Source organism: Artemia franciscana, chromosome 15 (assembly GCF_032884065.1).
Source record: "Artemia franciscana chromosome 15, ASM3288406v1, whole genome shotgun sequence".
Lineage (NCBI taxonomy): Eukaryota > Metazoa > Arthropoda > Branchiopoda > Anostraca > Artemiidae > Artemia > Artemia franciscana.
The window spans coordinates 20,821,364-20,837,903 of record NC_088877.1 but is presented as its reverse complement, the minus strand read 5'-3'; the positions used below and the strand labels follow the sequence as shown (position 1 = coordinate 20,837,903).

The 16,540-nt window shown below is 35.5% G+C and overlaps 1 protein-coding gene across 3 annotated transcripts in view; it reads right to left on the bottom strand.

Annotated features, from left to right (window-relative positions):
• LOC136036167 (ATPase family gene 2 protein homolog A-like) overlaps window positions 1-14,943 on the bottom strand; it is a 119,357-nt gene extending 104,414 nt beyond the window's left edge. The window contains exon 1 of one of the 3 annotated variants that reach the window (XM_065718231.1): window positions 14,856-14,943. The gene's annotated coding sequence lies outside the window, so the exon portion shown is untranslated. The other 2 variants (XM_065718232.1, XM_065718233.1) reach the window with 2 other exon arrangements.
• Between the last annotated feature and the right edge of the window lie 1,597 nt (window positions 14,944-16,540).

Sequence of the window (16,540 nt, the reverse complement as noted above, 5' to 3'; positions counted from 1 at the left end):
CCTGAAAAGCCACGAAGTCCATAAATGATAAATGGTTAATATGAATATGTATCTAAAACTTGATTGAACTAAGCTAATTCACTTTGTCTTTCATAAGATTATGTGCAGTGATGTATAATTTAGCATCAGCTATTATGAAAGGGGTGGGAGGGGGGTTCTGGGTCAGTGTATAGATAGGGGGTGACAGATACCACAAAGAGTGCATTTCAATGCCCAAATTGTCTAACTCTCCATGGAACTAAAGGCAAATATAGAACAGGGTATGGGGGGAAAGGGTAGGAATAAATATCCTGTTCCTGTGGTTCAGTTCCTAAGCTACTGAATTCTTTTGTATCTCAGCCCCCATTTAACACAATACCTATTTAATTGAACCTCCATTCAACCTTGCCCCATGCAATTGAACCCTTATAAAACTCAGCCCATGTTTAACTGAACTCCCATTTAAATCCACCCCTATGCAATTCAAACCTCATTCAACTCAACCTCCGTTTAGGCCAACTCTGTTTGGCTCAACCCTCATTCAATTCAAGCCTGATCAGTTTAATTCTTTTCAAATCAATAACATTACTAGAAAATGTAATCCAGCCTTTTCTGTATGAAGTGAATCAAAGTGACTCAAATGAAATAATCTTTGTTCATTGGTTAATTTTTATTCAAGTGTTTTATTTTATAATGCTTGAATGATAAACATTTCCTTCCTTCCCCCCCCCTTTATAAACAATAAATTATTCATTATGTCTTATATATTTGAAATTAGCAAAACTTTTCATGTCAAGGCCCAAATACACTTGAATCTCATGGTTGCACCAGCAACATTGAGCTGCAACTTAGCACAGAGAAAGTCATGGCCCATAATAGCCAAAAACTTAAATACACGTTAAAAAAAATTGCCCTGTAAGAAAAATTTACCGCTAATACGGATTCAAGAATGATAGCTATTATTAGATTCATAGGGAGATTCTTCCATGGGGGAATAGTCCGAGGACTTGAGTTTTTTCAGGGGGAATTTTCACTAGAAAGGGTACATTAATACCCTTTTAAACTTCCCCAACAGAGGCTAAATCCTGCGGGGATACTAAAAAAGGCCAAAATAATTTGAATAAGTTTTTACACCTTCCCTCTGAAGTTGACTAGTCTCTAACAACATATTCTTACTTGCACGTCCCCGTCCGTAGCAGACACTGAACCGAATTTTTCGCATCCTCTCATGCATCAGAAGCCAATAATGGGTATACCTACTAGCAAAAGATATCGACTCCTCATCACGGAAGATGGCCATAGTATATAAGAAGGAGTTTGACAACTGTATCAGTTTTATTGACTTTGTAGCCAGTGTAACCTAATCATTTGCAATGTTAGGTATCTAAACTTGCAGCATTGTTTGATATAGCCTAATTAGTACCATAATTGGGTTGTAGCACAATGGATTGATGCTCTGCTTGGCAATGCATAGTCTAGGGTTCAATCCCCGTCACAGCAAGGTTGGGTGACATGCTTACTAATTGTGCCTTTAAAAAAGACCCAGCAACTAAAACGTCGATTTGACGCTCTATGTGCCAGCAATGGCTCTGGAGGATTTTTACCCTTTTTAATTATCACTATGCATCCATCCCTAGCTGTTCAGGATTATATTTCAAACAGTTTACTTTGACACTGTCTTTAAGGAACATGTGAGCATTTCTTCTAAAATAAGTTTCTGGTGATTTATCGTTTTTCCATACCATTTAAGGGGTTGACAGCTATAGTTTCTGATTGATGGCGAAAAAATCAAGCACAATAACATACAGTGTTGCTGCCACAACCCTTTTTTCAGTGGCCTTCCAAACGCTACTGCAATACTTCACGTTGGCAAAACTTTCAAGAAAGGATAAGGTAAAAATTAGCGTAAAGAGAGAGGGCCCTAGGGAACTTTTTCTTTCGTCGTAAGAACATTTTTTAGATTTAATTTACGTCTATTATTAATATTTTATTTAGACTACCCTGGATAGAAGGAGAATAGCTTTTCCCTAAAACTCCTGCTATATGCATAAAAAAAAAGAAAAAAAAAGCTTGCTTCACAAATCAGTTAACATACATCCGTCACTCATTCTCAGGATACATACGACATTTGAGATTTAGTATTATAAAAGATTGAAATTCAATTCAAGACTTCTCAGATAAGCTAAATTTGATGGTGCAGTTTCCTATTTTGTTAGCAAACAAATTTTCATTTGTTAGTAACTTTTGATAGATAACTTGAAACCTAATATATGCCATGTATTCGGAAACAGCGCAAAAATTGCAGTTATTTTTTATATATAAGAACACGCTATTTTCATATTTCAGTTTCTTAGAGTTTCACTTACTGCAGAGGGGAGTCAATCTCTGAGCGTAATTGTTTGCAGATTAGGACATTCGTCCAATCATGCATTAGTTAAACGGTATGTTATTGTATCGTTCAAGGAAACACAAATTCGTTATTATACTGTTATATCAGGTGTAGACATGCCTGAATTCGTGCGTAGTTTTTCAGACCTAACTACAAAAAAGCGAAAAGGATCAACATGTTCATTATGTTTATTAATATTTATTAATGCCATTTTTTGTATTATCACTTTATTTTTGTATATCACACAAATAAACATAATTCCATATTAAAATAACCAGTTTCCAACTTTGCGATAGTTTCATGTAAAATTTATTTATTATTTATTTAGCTCCTTCAAAAAGTAGGCTCCAAAAACGATAGTATTAACCAGAAATATCATAACTTGACTAGATTTCAATATGTTAATTTTTTGCAAAGAAAGGCCTCCTGATTAATTAGAAGAAAGGTTTCCTTATTAATCCATCATACCAAGGAGGAGGTATGTTGAACAAATATGAGCAAGTTATTTACATTTTTCCCCGTTCTCGGGCATGAATACAGCCTTTTAATACCCTTTGACAACAAGCAGGAAGAAACAGTGTCCAACCTTAATCGTAAATATCATCTCAATTGCTAAAATAGGAAAACACTTTTTTTTAACCAAATAAGCTCCAATCTTAAAAATATGGAATTTCACTTTTTTCTGAAAAACATTATCGATGCATGTGTATTTGTTTTTTTTTTGTTTTTTTCTTTTTTTCCAGGGATCATTGTATCAAACCAAAAGTCCAAGATAATTGGGAATGAGCTCATTAAAACGTAAATCTAAAGCTCTTTTTTACGTGACCACACAGATTGGGTCAGGGGAAAGTCTTGTTTTCCAACAATTTAGGGCACCGAACTACGACTTTATCCCAAAGAAGATGAATTTAAAATCAATTTTAAATTCTGAGAAACTAACAGTTGCAGTACTGGATTCAACCAACTTGATTCGCTTTATTTGTAATGAAATTAGGTTACTTTTGGTGATCTATAATTGTTATCAGCTATAATGAGGGGAGGGGTTGAGTCATTGTTTAGGTGGGAGCAGTGTAGATTCCTAAAAAGAACATTTTAATGGAAAAGCTGCTTACTCTTTATGACGCTTCAGATAAATGTTGACAGAGGTAGGGCAGGAGAAGGAATGAATTAAATTGCTTCTCTATCAGCTAAAATGTTAAATTCCCATATCTACCAGCACAGAGGTGGAAAAGGCAAGGCAGGTGACCATTAGCCCCGCCAAAAAACATCTTTGGGATGGCAAATACTGCTGGTAACTTAGTTCTCAGCAATTTCAAATGGCGTTATTTTCTTTTTCTATTTGTATGAACGATAAGAAAATCCTATTGTAGAGGTTGTGATGGCTTCAGTTATATAGAAGATCAAAAGCCTCACACAATTTCCATCCATACTAATAACGATACTCCTTTTTATCCAACTGAAATTCTTTAGTAGTAATATTAACAAGGAATTTTCACCAAAATTACTATTCACGGCCAGTTTTTTAAGTATATTCAAATTTTATCCAAAATTGATGTTGCAAATTTGAACGTAGGACGGTTCTAATCAACGTACAATTAGTGATTTACACATTTTAAAAGCAGTTAATCAAGGATTTAAGGGACCGGTACCTCAAATTATATCCTGGTTAGGCCTGGGTATGATTTGGAAAATAATCAGAAAGGATTTTGCAGAAATTGTATGAAAAAAAAGAAGCTGGACAAATACAGTTCTGTAACGATGTTTCAAGATCAGACCATATCAAAAGAACACAGCTTTATGAGGAACTTCATTCCAGAAAAGCAAATAGTGAAGGAGATCTAGTGATTCAAGGAAATAAGATTGTGTCAAAAAACTGTCTGGAGCATTTAGTAGCAGCTGCAATGCAAAGAAACTAGCTGCTTCTCAGTTACCATATATAGCCCTCGGTCTAGTGTAACCTTTTTAGATGTTAGTACCCCAGTGTTTATAATGGGCAGTCAGACAAAACTTACAACAGTGCTAGATGACACGCTTCTAACTCTGATGATCCTGTGAGTTTTCAGCTAAATGCTGTAGAAGGCATTGATGAATTGTCTAGGACTAGTTCTCAGAGCACACATGGAAAGAATAGTACATTGAAAATAGTTTTAGTAGTGCTGACTGTTTAACCTCAAAGTTGCAGGAAATTGAGTGTTCAACATCAACTAGCAGGGTGGATATTTATGTGGACAGGTATTCACAATAACAATACTCAGATGCAGTTACCTGGATATGAATTGCACTCCAACCTAAGTAAACAGGATGGAAGAGGCATATCCACTTATGTAAGGAAATCACTTAAGGTAGAAAACATTAACATTAATTCTGATTATGAACCACACATAGAACAAGTGTGGATAACTCTTATAAAGAATATAGGGCTTATAAAGAAGTCCTAGTTCCCCCATCCTTGCTTTATTTAATTCTATCGCAGCAAATGTGGGGGCATGATTGCGGTTGGTGGTTTTAACATCCAATTAGTTCAATAGATAGATGGTTGTGGTGACTCCACAATTGACTAGGTAATGCCTTTCCTTAAATGTCTAAAAATACATTCTTTATACCAGATTTTAAATTTTCGAACTAGATACAGGGATGGCCAAATGCCTTTCTTACTAGATGTTATCCTGGTTAGTGACCATGAGTCAGTCCTGAGTATAGAACTTTTACTACCATAATAAGCTGTATCATCATAAGCTGTAGGTTTAGACTATACCCAAAGAGGTCATTCTTTAGAAAACACCTATATACAGACTTTGGATTATAGTCTAATTCAAAAGGAACTAGCAGAAAAAGATTGTTCCTTCATTGATGCAATGAGTGTCAAAGATCCATGGTGTGCTATTAAAAGTTTATTGCTTGATGCTGTCAATAGATATTCTTCTACAAAGGGGATATGCAAACCCAAAACACTCCTATTTATGTTAAAAGAATTAAAAATGGCCAGGAACAGAAAAAAAAAACAGCATTGGAGGTTGCATTCACAGAATGTAAATAATGCAGATCATTACCTTAAAATCACCTTAAATCACACTTGCCAGTAATAGGGATGATCCTGTATTTGCCAGTCAGTGAAGATTGTGTGCTGACTGATCAGGTGAGTCTCAAAATGATGTACGAAAGATACAAACATGCCTGCAACCAGGTGAGAAAAATCTCTAGAAAGATTTCTAAGTAGCAAGAGGAGGCAATATCTGCATCAGCTAAATCAAGTCCAAAGAAATTTTGGAAATATATCTCAGATAAAACGCCTGGAAGACTTTCAGTTGCCCAACTAGTACAAAATGGATGTAAAAATTGATTATCCCCAAGCAACAGTAAATTCCCTTAGTGATGAATTTGTCTCTGCTTTCACACCTGTAGACAGTGCTCCATCCCCAGATCTCCCTAAGCATGACATCCTAAGTATAATGTCACCTATTACTAACAGTTAAGTTGACCTTCAAATCCACCTTAAAAACCTGAACCCAAATAAATCAGTTGGACCAGGTGGCATTCACCCTCAACTTCTAAAAGAGACACATTCTGAACTGTCTCTTCCATGTACCCAGCTTTTCCAGAAGTCTCTAGATTCAAAGTGCATATTTGCAGAATAGAAGCTAGCATATATTACCCTAATGCACAAAGGTGATAACAGAGATGAGACAGTTAGCTACCAATCAGTATTACCCTTGCTGTAGGGAAAATACTTGAAAGCAGTCAATTCCAAAGTCAATCAACATCTAGCTCAAGTTAACCTGTTGTCCCTGTGCCAGCATGGTTTCCATTCTGCTAGTTCAGTTGAAACCAACCTTATTAATGCATATGAATATGTCACCAAACTTATAGAACAGGGTTTCCCAGTAGGCTCCATATTAAGCTATGAGCTATTGATCTCAATACAGAAATGATAAAAAACAAGCAGTTAAAAGTTTTGGGGGAAATAGGCAAACATTCCTCTCTGATCCTGTAGAATTGAGAAATGGAGTGCCTAAAGGCATAGTCCTGTGCCCAACTTTATTCAATATATTCATTGGTGATCTGCATCAGCTTTCTATCATCACCTTCTATATATCACCTTCTATCATCAAAAATAAATAAGCCTTAATGCAGAAAAAAATAGAAACCATTCAAGCAGGCCTAGACTCATTTACTTGCTGGACAGAGACACGGAAGCTGAAGTTCAAAATCCAGAAACGTAAAGTTATCTACCTTGGTAAAAAAAAACAACTTAAGACACCAGTACTCAATTGAGTCAGTGGACAAAACAAAACAACCTATTGTCAGTGCGATCCCAAACATGACTTAGGTCTATTAGTTGATGCAGAGTTAAAGTTTAGTTTGCATACTTACACTGTTGCTGCAGAAGCTAGTCAGACTCTTGGTACATTTAAGAGTATTTCAGAAGTATCTCCCTGACTGTTGTTTCAAAGCTTTTAAGGGTTTAACTCAGCCTAATCTAGAGTTTGGTATGTGTATTGCCAACCTAAGTAATACATCAGACCAAAAAAAAATAACTCTAGAATCAATTCAGAGGTGTACAAATAAATGCATCAGAGGTTTCTATGACAATCCTTACCCCTCTTGGGTTGAAAAATTGAATATGTCCATACTAGCTAATTACAGAAAGAGAGGGGATATGATTATGACATTCAAGCTGCTCAACCTTAAAAACATCAAAATATCATTCAACTGGATATGTCTTCAGAAACAAGAGGACATGACCAAAAACTTTTCAAGACGTATGCCAACTCAAGGTTGTATAGGTTACTTTATTGACTTATCTACAAGGACCTCTTTTTAGAAATACCAACAATCTATTTTGATGTATATATCCTTTCAATGTTTTAGCTTTATTCACATATTAACAGAAAGCTGATTTTTTTCTGATTCTAAAAACTTAACTTTAATTGCTTGACATTTATTCCATAATTCACAAATTTTAAATTAAAATTTTGCTTTTAAACTGCTCATATGAACAAGACCACAGACAAAGCAGATAAAAGGTGGGATCTTGTTACTACACTTGCATTGCATCATACTGTAGTAAAATAGGGGTGGTCCAAAAACTCATCTTATTTTCTGGAATGCTGACAAAGAGCAATCTTTCCCAAAAAGAAGTCTTTTACCCTAGCAGATTATTTTCTAATTAGATGGTGAGTCTATGGAAATTGTTTGATCAGGATGGAGTTTCTTTGAGTCATTATAATAATTAGTTGACAAAGAATGGTACAACAAGCCCAGGCAATTAGTTTGGGCCTCACCTGAGCACACTATCATCACTGACCAGCATCTACAGGAAGATCCTATTGCTGGCAAGTGCAATTGAAGACAATACCATGAAAGAGCATAAGAAAAGACATCAAGTGGTGTATTGTAATATTGGCATAAAGTAAATATTGAGTAGTTCATATTATTGGCTTAAAAATAAAGTGAACACACCACTAGATACCATTTTTTATGTTCTTTCTGAATATAGTAAATGTAGATATTTTTCAAATTTGGTTCCACTTGGTTCCTAAAAATTTGAGAGAATTATTTATTTTGCGATATACCACTGTGAATATAAACTGTGAGTGTCAGGCATATGTCTACTGCACAGATAAGTCATTCCACTTGTTTTAAGACCCTGCGTGTCCCTGGATTTTCCCCATTATATATAGTCAATCATCTCTCACCAGAGCAACCTATGGATGAAGCTGATTCAGAAATAGTAACATATTGAACTGGAAATGATTCACCAAGGACAGAAAGACCAACACCACAACCACCTGATTACCTCGCTAAAGATGGCTTTCAGATAGGCCAACAGCCAAAAAGAAATAAGAGAGAGAGACCTGAAGATTCCCCTTCCCTTCCCCAGTAACAAGACAACTCCAAAAAAGGCCTTCTTACTTACAGGGTGAAATGTCAGCTTTCAGGGGAAGATAAGGATATTCACTTCTCAATAAAAGATATTGAAAAAAAATGTAAGTGCATCTTTGGCAAATTGAGGTCTAACTTTAAAGTAAATGTCCTCAGATCAGGTGACATAGACATTTATTTGTAGAATAGGCAACTTACACAACAAGCCCTGCAGATTAAAGAAGTCCTTAACTTTACAGTAAAGGCAGAAGAAATACAACTCAAAGAGAAGCAATCCTGTAAGGTGGTATACAATATCACATCTGATTATTCACCAGAAGAAATCAAAAGCAGCTGTTTTCATGAGAGAGGAAATCAGCTTGAAGTACTAGAGGTGACAAGACTAAAAAGGAAAGTAGCCAACCAGATGCTTGAAAGTAAGTCAGTTGTATTAATCCTCAAGCAACAGACTCCTCCACAAAAAAAATTGATGGGAGATCAGAAGCCAATAAAGATATACAAAGAAAAACTGATGCAGTGAAAAAAAGTTTTCTATTTGGATATACAGAAAACAGATGTTTAGCCACTGAAATTTTTTGCATAAGATGCTCTGAGAAAGATCATACTGAAACAAGCTGCACAAAATCAGCTTTTTGCAAAAACTGCAAAAGAGCACATAAACCAATAGAAACTACTAATTGCAAAGCATATGTAAAACGTTGCCAAATTTTAAGAATAGCAGAGACACAGCAGATTTCCATTGGAGCAGAAGCAGTAATGATGTAAAGAACTCCCCCTTCCTGGCCCCACAGAAGCTCTAAAAACGTCAACCTCTTTACACCCCATTCAAGACCCAATCCTGTGGCGCCCCTTACCTGGTCCTACAGGGCCAATTCAAAAACAACAGCAAAAACATATACTAACACCTCAAACCCTTACCACTAATAGACCCACACCTAAACCTACAACCTTGATCTGAAAAGCAACACAAACCTGCCGGAGTTGAAATTCAGCCACATAAATCTAAAATCAAACTTTTTATGCCTCAGTAACATCAACCCTTACTTCAACCTCAGTTTCTGGAACATCCAGACCAACAACCCAACCAAAAATTTCCCCAGTTACTCATCATCAAAATTACCCCCAGAATGCAAGACTAGGCGCCTTGGTGAGAGAGATAAAAGAAAGATTAGAAGGAATGATGATAGCAATTGCTGTAGTGGAACTTATTAAAAGTAGCAACTTCCAGGAGTCAGTGAAAGCTCTCCTGAAAATGGAAGTTATTCAAATGTTCTTTGACCCTGACATTTCCCCTTCTGCAAATAATATATTTCAAGAGATGAACTCAAGAGCAAGAAACCTGGAATCAATCCTATCTATAAGCAGTAAAGAAAGTTCCAGGGACTCCACTACCGAAATGGCTTAGAATAATGACCAATTAAGCAATCACCCTACAACTCCCAAACCCCAACAAGATGGCAGTCAAGTAGGAACATGATTTCACCAAATAAAAAGAAAATAGCTCAACTAACACAATTTATGAATAAAAGAAGAGTGGATATAATCTGCCTCCAAGAAACAAATTTAAATGAAGCCAAAAGATTGGAAATACAAGGGTATAAAATATACAGGAAAGATAGGAGCTCTTTAAGAAGATGAGGAGGAGTTGTTGTTCTTATTAGAGAATACCCTAAACATAGTAGCCTTATTAACATTAATCTCACCCAAGACAACGATGTTGTTGGTATACTTGTAGAAAGAAAAGATTACTGAAACCCTTCACAAAAGATGAATTAAATATGGCTATTCAGAATTTGAAAACCCCTTCAACACCTGGAATAGACAATTTAGACAACCTGGGGTTAATAAAAAGCCCTGAAAAATTCAGAACAAGAATATTAATGGTATTTAACCAGTGTTGGCTTAAGAGTACTTTCATGGAAACCCACCATCATTAAAGCAGTCCTTAAAATGCAGAAGCCAAGCAACAACCCTAAGTCCTACCAACCTATTTCTATATTACCCTACCTGGGACAATTATTAGAGAAATTGGTCTACAAAAGGCTAGAGTGATTCATGGAAAAGAACGAGTTGATTCAGGCTGAGCAGACAGGCTTCAGGAAACATCACAGCACACTAGATAATACAGTCAGATTAGAAAATTTTATAAAAACAGGATTGGAAGAAGGAAAAATATCCGTGGCAGTCTTGTATGATTTTGAAGGAGCTTACAATAATGTATGCCATAAAAGGATGACTTCAAAAATGCTAAAGTTTGGATTCCCACAAAAAATAAGCCTTTTTGTTGAAAGTTATTTAGAAGGGCAAACTTTTTATGTAAGAGTAGAGAAGGAACTTTTATCCCCTTGATTAATAAAACGTGGCCTTCTGCAGGGAGCAATTTTAAGCCCTCTTCTTTTCCTTACATTTATATCTGACCTTAAAACCTCCACAACCATTGATATTAGAAGCATGTTTGCTGATGACCTACTAACATGCCACAAAAGCTCCAGCATAGAGGAAGCCTCAAATTCAGCACAGATAACTCTTCAAGAAATTTGCCAGTATTCCAAGAATAATGGAGTCCCATTGTCCACCAAAAAAACCAAGGTCACAGTTTTCCATAGGAAAAGAAATACCCTTGCCAATCCAGAGATCAGGGTAAGTGGAAAAATTCTAGAAGCTGCAACTTCAGCAAAGAACCTTGGAGTCCATTTTGACAAAAGGTTGACATGGCAAACACATTTGGAAGCCACCAAAACCTCTTTTTCGATAAGACTGGTTCTAATGAAGCAAATGGCAGGAACCTCTTGGGGATCCTCCTCAAAAACTCTGATGGTTTTTTATAAATCATATCTACAAGGGATAATTGAATATGGAATCCAGGCTTATGGTACAACATTACAAAAGCACCTTAAATTACTTGAAACCCTTTAGAATTCTGCTATTAGGATAGCCTTTGGTCTTCCCAGCCAAACTCCAGTTGATACACTGAGGGGAATTGCTAAGGTCCCAAAAATAGAAGAGAGAATGAAGATTCTATCAACAAAGTACTTCACAAAGATCCAAGCTTTCAGCCTTAAACACATTGTCACTTTTACACTTCTCAAAGACCTAAGAGGCATATCCCAAAAACTACCCTCTGGAGTTAAGCTGTTCAAAGAAACTATTTTGAATTGCAGATTTGAAACAGTATCTAATAGTCTACTTATACCAGATTCCCTCCCTTGGAGAATGGTTGCCCCTCAAGTCATTCTTGAGCTGATTGCTAATAGTAAGGATAACCTTCTACAATAGTTAATAATTCAGCTATTTTTAAAGTGTAAACAAATGAATTACCTAGAATGCCTTGAAGTATATACAGATGGATCACTAAGAGAAGGGAAGACAGGTGCAGGCATATTTATACCAGATTTCAATTTGACTGTGATTTATCAGCAATTAAGAATTCCCTTCTACAACTTTCCAGACAAGGAATAGAAGTTAAGTTCGAGCATGTACCCAGCCATTGTGGAATCAAAAGAAATGAAGTAGCAGATGAGACTGCACAGCAGGCAGCAGATTGCAAAGTCTAGCCAAAAAAATATAAGGGATATAATGAGGAGCAGAATCAATTGTATTTGGACCAAGTTATCTCCACAGCTTTCTTCCCCATTTCAATCTAGATTGGCCAGCACTATATATTTTCTAATCCAAGCTGGGTCAGTTTATTTAAATAAAGAAAAATATAGACAAGCAGTTGCAAAGCCTATTGTGTAGGTTTTGCTACACAATAGAATCTTTCCAACATATTCCATTTGACTGCCAGGACCTTTTTCCAAAAAGAAGAAAGCTTTTAGCTAAGACATGAGACCAAGGATTGCAGCCTACTGTAGCAGCACTCCACTTTAAAAATCCATTATCAAAGAGCTCTACACCTCCGATTTTCATGGAGAGTTTGGAGATTCTAAAGGATATCAATGCTACCTTATGATTCCATTGTATTTTCACCATGAAAAAGGCATTGGAAAATGAGCTGGCTCATTATTGTAGAGAGTTAGAGTGAGTAGGAACTAGGAAGAGCTGTATTGGTACCAGCCATCCTCTAGGCCTTAAACGGCTGGGGACAGGCAGCTCAAGTACCTGCACTTTCCACAAACCAAACAGAAGAGAGGAGAAGAAATTCTGGAATTGGAACCTTGTGATGAAAACATTTTTGGGGGCCTGTTCACCAACAGTAAGAAGAGGGTGTAATGGACAAGTGAAGTCCTTCAACCAAAGCATAAGGAAAGAAGAAGAACAGTTAAAACATTGGTTTCAAACTTATTACTTCATTATAAAACCTGCCTTGTTAAATTTATGTAATCTACAAGCATTGATTTGTCACAGTTAAGTTGGATAAAATATTCAAAACAATTTCTCCATCATTCCATCTGCCATGTCTCTTCAGTTGACTTTAATATTTTTTTGAGTATAGGTCAAACAATAGTTTTTAAGTGGCCTAACAGAATAAGAATGAAACATGGTGGACCTGTTTTTAATTTCATTTATTCAACTTAATCTTGACAAATCAATGTCTGTGAATTATACAACTTTTGAAAAATGGATTTAACCTATAATGAAATAGTAAGGCTGAAACCTATTTCAATATCTGGTAAAATTCTAGTTAATTGACTTCTTGCTATCTCAGAAAGGGTTTAGGTTAGGAAAATGAGACTTTCAAGGATGAATCTACAGACTAAAGCATGTCACAGGAAGGTATTTTGAAGCAACTACCTCTACTCCTTCTCTCTCTAGATGGCCCTGACCTTTGATGACCTTGAAAAATATGTGTTATAAAAGTGAAACTTTGCAAAATAGATCTTCTGCTTAATTGAAGTACAACAAAATTGTTTCCAGCTTCATAACTTTGCTCAATTCAATTTTATGAGGTTTTAAAGATATGTAAATACATTTTCTAAGTTTTGAAAAAAAACATTGATATGGCTCAAAATTCTACTCAAATAACAGGAATTGCATTTTCAGAACTAGAGGCAGAGAAAAAGCAACTAGTAACTGAAAATAAATCTTGGAAGACATGAAAATTGAGGTATCTTTATCTTGCAAATGGGTGGTCAGATCTTAATGAAACTTGATATATAGAAAGATCTTATGTCTGAGATGCTTAATATAGATGCTTATACAGAAATTACTCTGTATATGAAAGGGGTTTTTCCTCCTCAACGCCCCACTTTTTATGCTAAAGTTTGACACTTTCTGTTAACTTTACTTTTTAAAACAGTAAAAAACTTTAGCATAAAGAGTGGGGTGTTGAGGAGGAAAAACCCCTTTCATATACAGAGTAATTTCTGTATAAGCATCTATATGAAGCATCTGAGACATAAGATCTTTCTATATATCAAGTTTCATTAAGATCTGACCACCCATTTGCAAGATAAAGATACCTCAATTTTCACGTCTTCCAAGATTTCCAGTTTTCCCATCCAACTCCCCTCAATGTCACTAGATCTGGTCGGGATTTAAAATGAGAGCTCAAAAGCACAAGATCCTTCTAAATATCAAACTTCATAAGATCTGATCACCCATTTGTAAGTTACAAATACATCTTTCTAATTTTTTGAAATTGACTCCCCCAAAGAGAGCATATCTGTTACAATTATGTCAATCATGTATTTAGGACTTGTGCTTATTTTTCCCACTAAATTTCTGTTTTGCCTCTCTTCAGGTTTCTAAGAATCATTATTGTGCCTTCTTGAAGAAATTGACTTTCTCTATGTTGTCATGATTTACAAAATAGATGTTATTGACACACATATAACATAAACCTTACCCAATTGTAGCAAAAAATCATAATTTTGAGTGAGAAGCCCCTTAAAAGTTCAATATCTTATCTGTATTACCCCTGTGAAAAGCCATTTAAAGATAAGACTTTCAAACATGGGGTGCCTTTAAATGCCTACATTCCATTTTGAACTATACCATAAAAGGTAATAATTGTTTCTCAATGCTGGTGAACTAATTATGGAATATAATAGCTTAAAAAACAGTGAAAAGTTGAATGTTTCTAAGGTGAGCAAGGATTTACACTTTTATTAGTAACATAGGATCAAATTTGACCAAAATATAAGCTGTAATGCACAAAAAGCTGCGTTATATAGATGAGGGGGAAAGGGTTTAGTTAGAGACCTCACTTCCCAGGATATACTTTAGCCTGTAGACACATCCCTGAAAGTTTCAATTCTCTAGCCCAACAACTTTCCAAGATAGCGAGAAGTCAATGGACTAGAATTTTACCAAAGCAATTATCCTATTATATAGCCTACAGAAAGAGCATAAAAATGGCATCTAGTGTTATGTTCAGTTTATTTGTAGGTGGATAATATGAACTGCTTAATATTCACCATGTTCACTTTCTCCCTAGCTAAATTGTGTCGTAAACTACATGTTTTCCCTTAACTGTCATAGTAGCCTAGGCCATACAACTAGCCTACAATGGGAATCAATTAAACTACTGTTTAGTTGTTATTTCAGCTAGTCTAGGTAAGAGAATCTTGCACCGAGGTTATCATACTCATTAATAAATTCGGATCAATTCAAAATGTGTGAATAAATACAACTTAGTTACCCTAATAGGCTATGAACTTACTAGAAACTTCAATTTTAATGTTCGATTTGATTTATTAAAGACGAAAGCACCAGAAAAATAATAGATGTCAGCCAAATCGTTTTTAAACTACTTTTTGAAAGTAACCTTTGGTTCCAATTAAGTAAAAAAAAAAAAAAAAACAAGTTTTTTTAACTGGAAGTAAGGAGCGACATTAAAGCTTAAAACGAACAGAAATCAAACCGTATATGAAAGGGGCATTTCCTCCTCAACGCCCCGCTCTTTACGCTAAAGTTTGACTCTTTCTCTTAACTCTACTTTTTATAACAGTAAAAAAACTTTAGCGTAAAGAGCGGGGCGTTGAGGAGGAAATGCCCCTTTCATATACGGAGTAATTTCTGTTCATTTTAAGTTTTAATGTCGCTCCTTAATTCCAGTTTAAAAAAACTTGTTTTTTATTTAGTTTCTGGACGTTTTTGAATTAATGCATGTTTTGATCTGGGCTCTCCGCACATAATTAATTAAAACGAATTTTTTTTTTTTGCTAAATGGCTTTCTCATTGTTTTAATTGGAAAATTTTGAGAAAAAAGGAGCGTTCGAGGAGGCCTGGTTGCCCTCCAATTTTTGATTACTTAAAAAGACAACTAGAACTTTTAATTTTTTACGAACGTTTAATTAGTAAAAAATATACGTAGCTTACGAATTAACTTACGAAACGAACTTCTATTTTCGTAATATTTTTATTGCGTATATGAGGGGGTTTACCCTCTCGTTAATACCTCACTCTTTACACTAAAGCTCAAATTTTTATCCCAAATCCTTAAAAATGACCCCTGAATCACAAAGGCCATAGAACAAATAGTTGAAATTACTGAAAACACTTTAGGTTAAAGAGCGAGTTATTACGAGGAGGTAAACCCCTCATATGCATAATAATTTCTGTTTGTTTTGATTTTTAATGCTGCTCCTTACTTTCAGTTGAAAAAAACTTTTCATATTTATTTTTCCATTGTTTTTTTAAATAATGCTATAAAATTCTGCCCCCCCCCTTCATTCAAATTCTCTTCCCCATGACAAATTACTCCATGGAAATATTATCCAACGTACTCCCCCCTCAACTCTCCTCCCCAAACCAAAAAAAAACTGAAAGCATCTGTACACTTCGTGATAACCATTACTATATGTAAACACAGGTCAAAGTTTGTAACTTGCAGCCCCTCCCACGGGGACTGTGAGGGAGTCAGTCGTCCCTAGAGACATTTATTAGGTTTTTTGACTATGTGAGTAAAATGGCTATCTCAGAATTTTGATCCGATGACTTTTGGGAAAAAATGAGCGTGGGAGGGGGGCCCAGGTGCCCTCTAATATTTTTGGTCACTTAAGAACGGCACTAGAGCTTTTAATTTCCGTTAGAATGAGCCCTCTTGCGACATTCTAGGACCACTGAGTCAATACGATCATCCCTGTGAAAAAAAAACAACAAAAAAAAACAAATAAACAAACATCTATGATCTGTCTTCTGGCAAAAAAAATGCGAAATTCCACGTTTTTGTAGATAGGAGCTTGAAACTTCTACAATAAGGTTCTTTGATACGCTGAATCTGATGGCGTGATTTTCGTTAAGATTGTATGACTTTTAGGGGGTGTTTTCCCCTATTTTCTAAAATGAGGCATATTTTCTCAGGCTCGTAACTTTTGATGGATAAGACTAATCTTGATGATATTT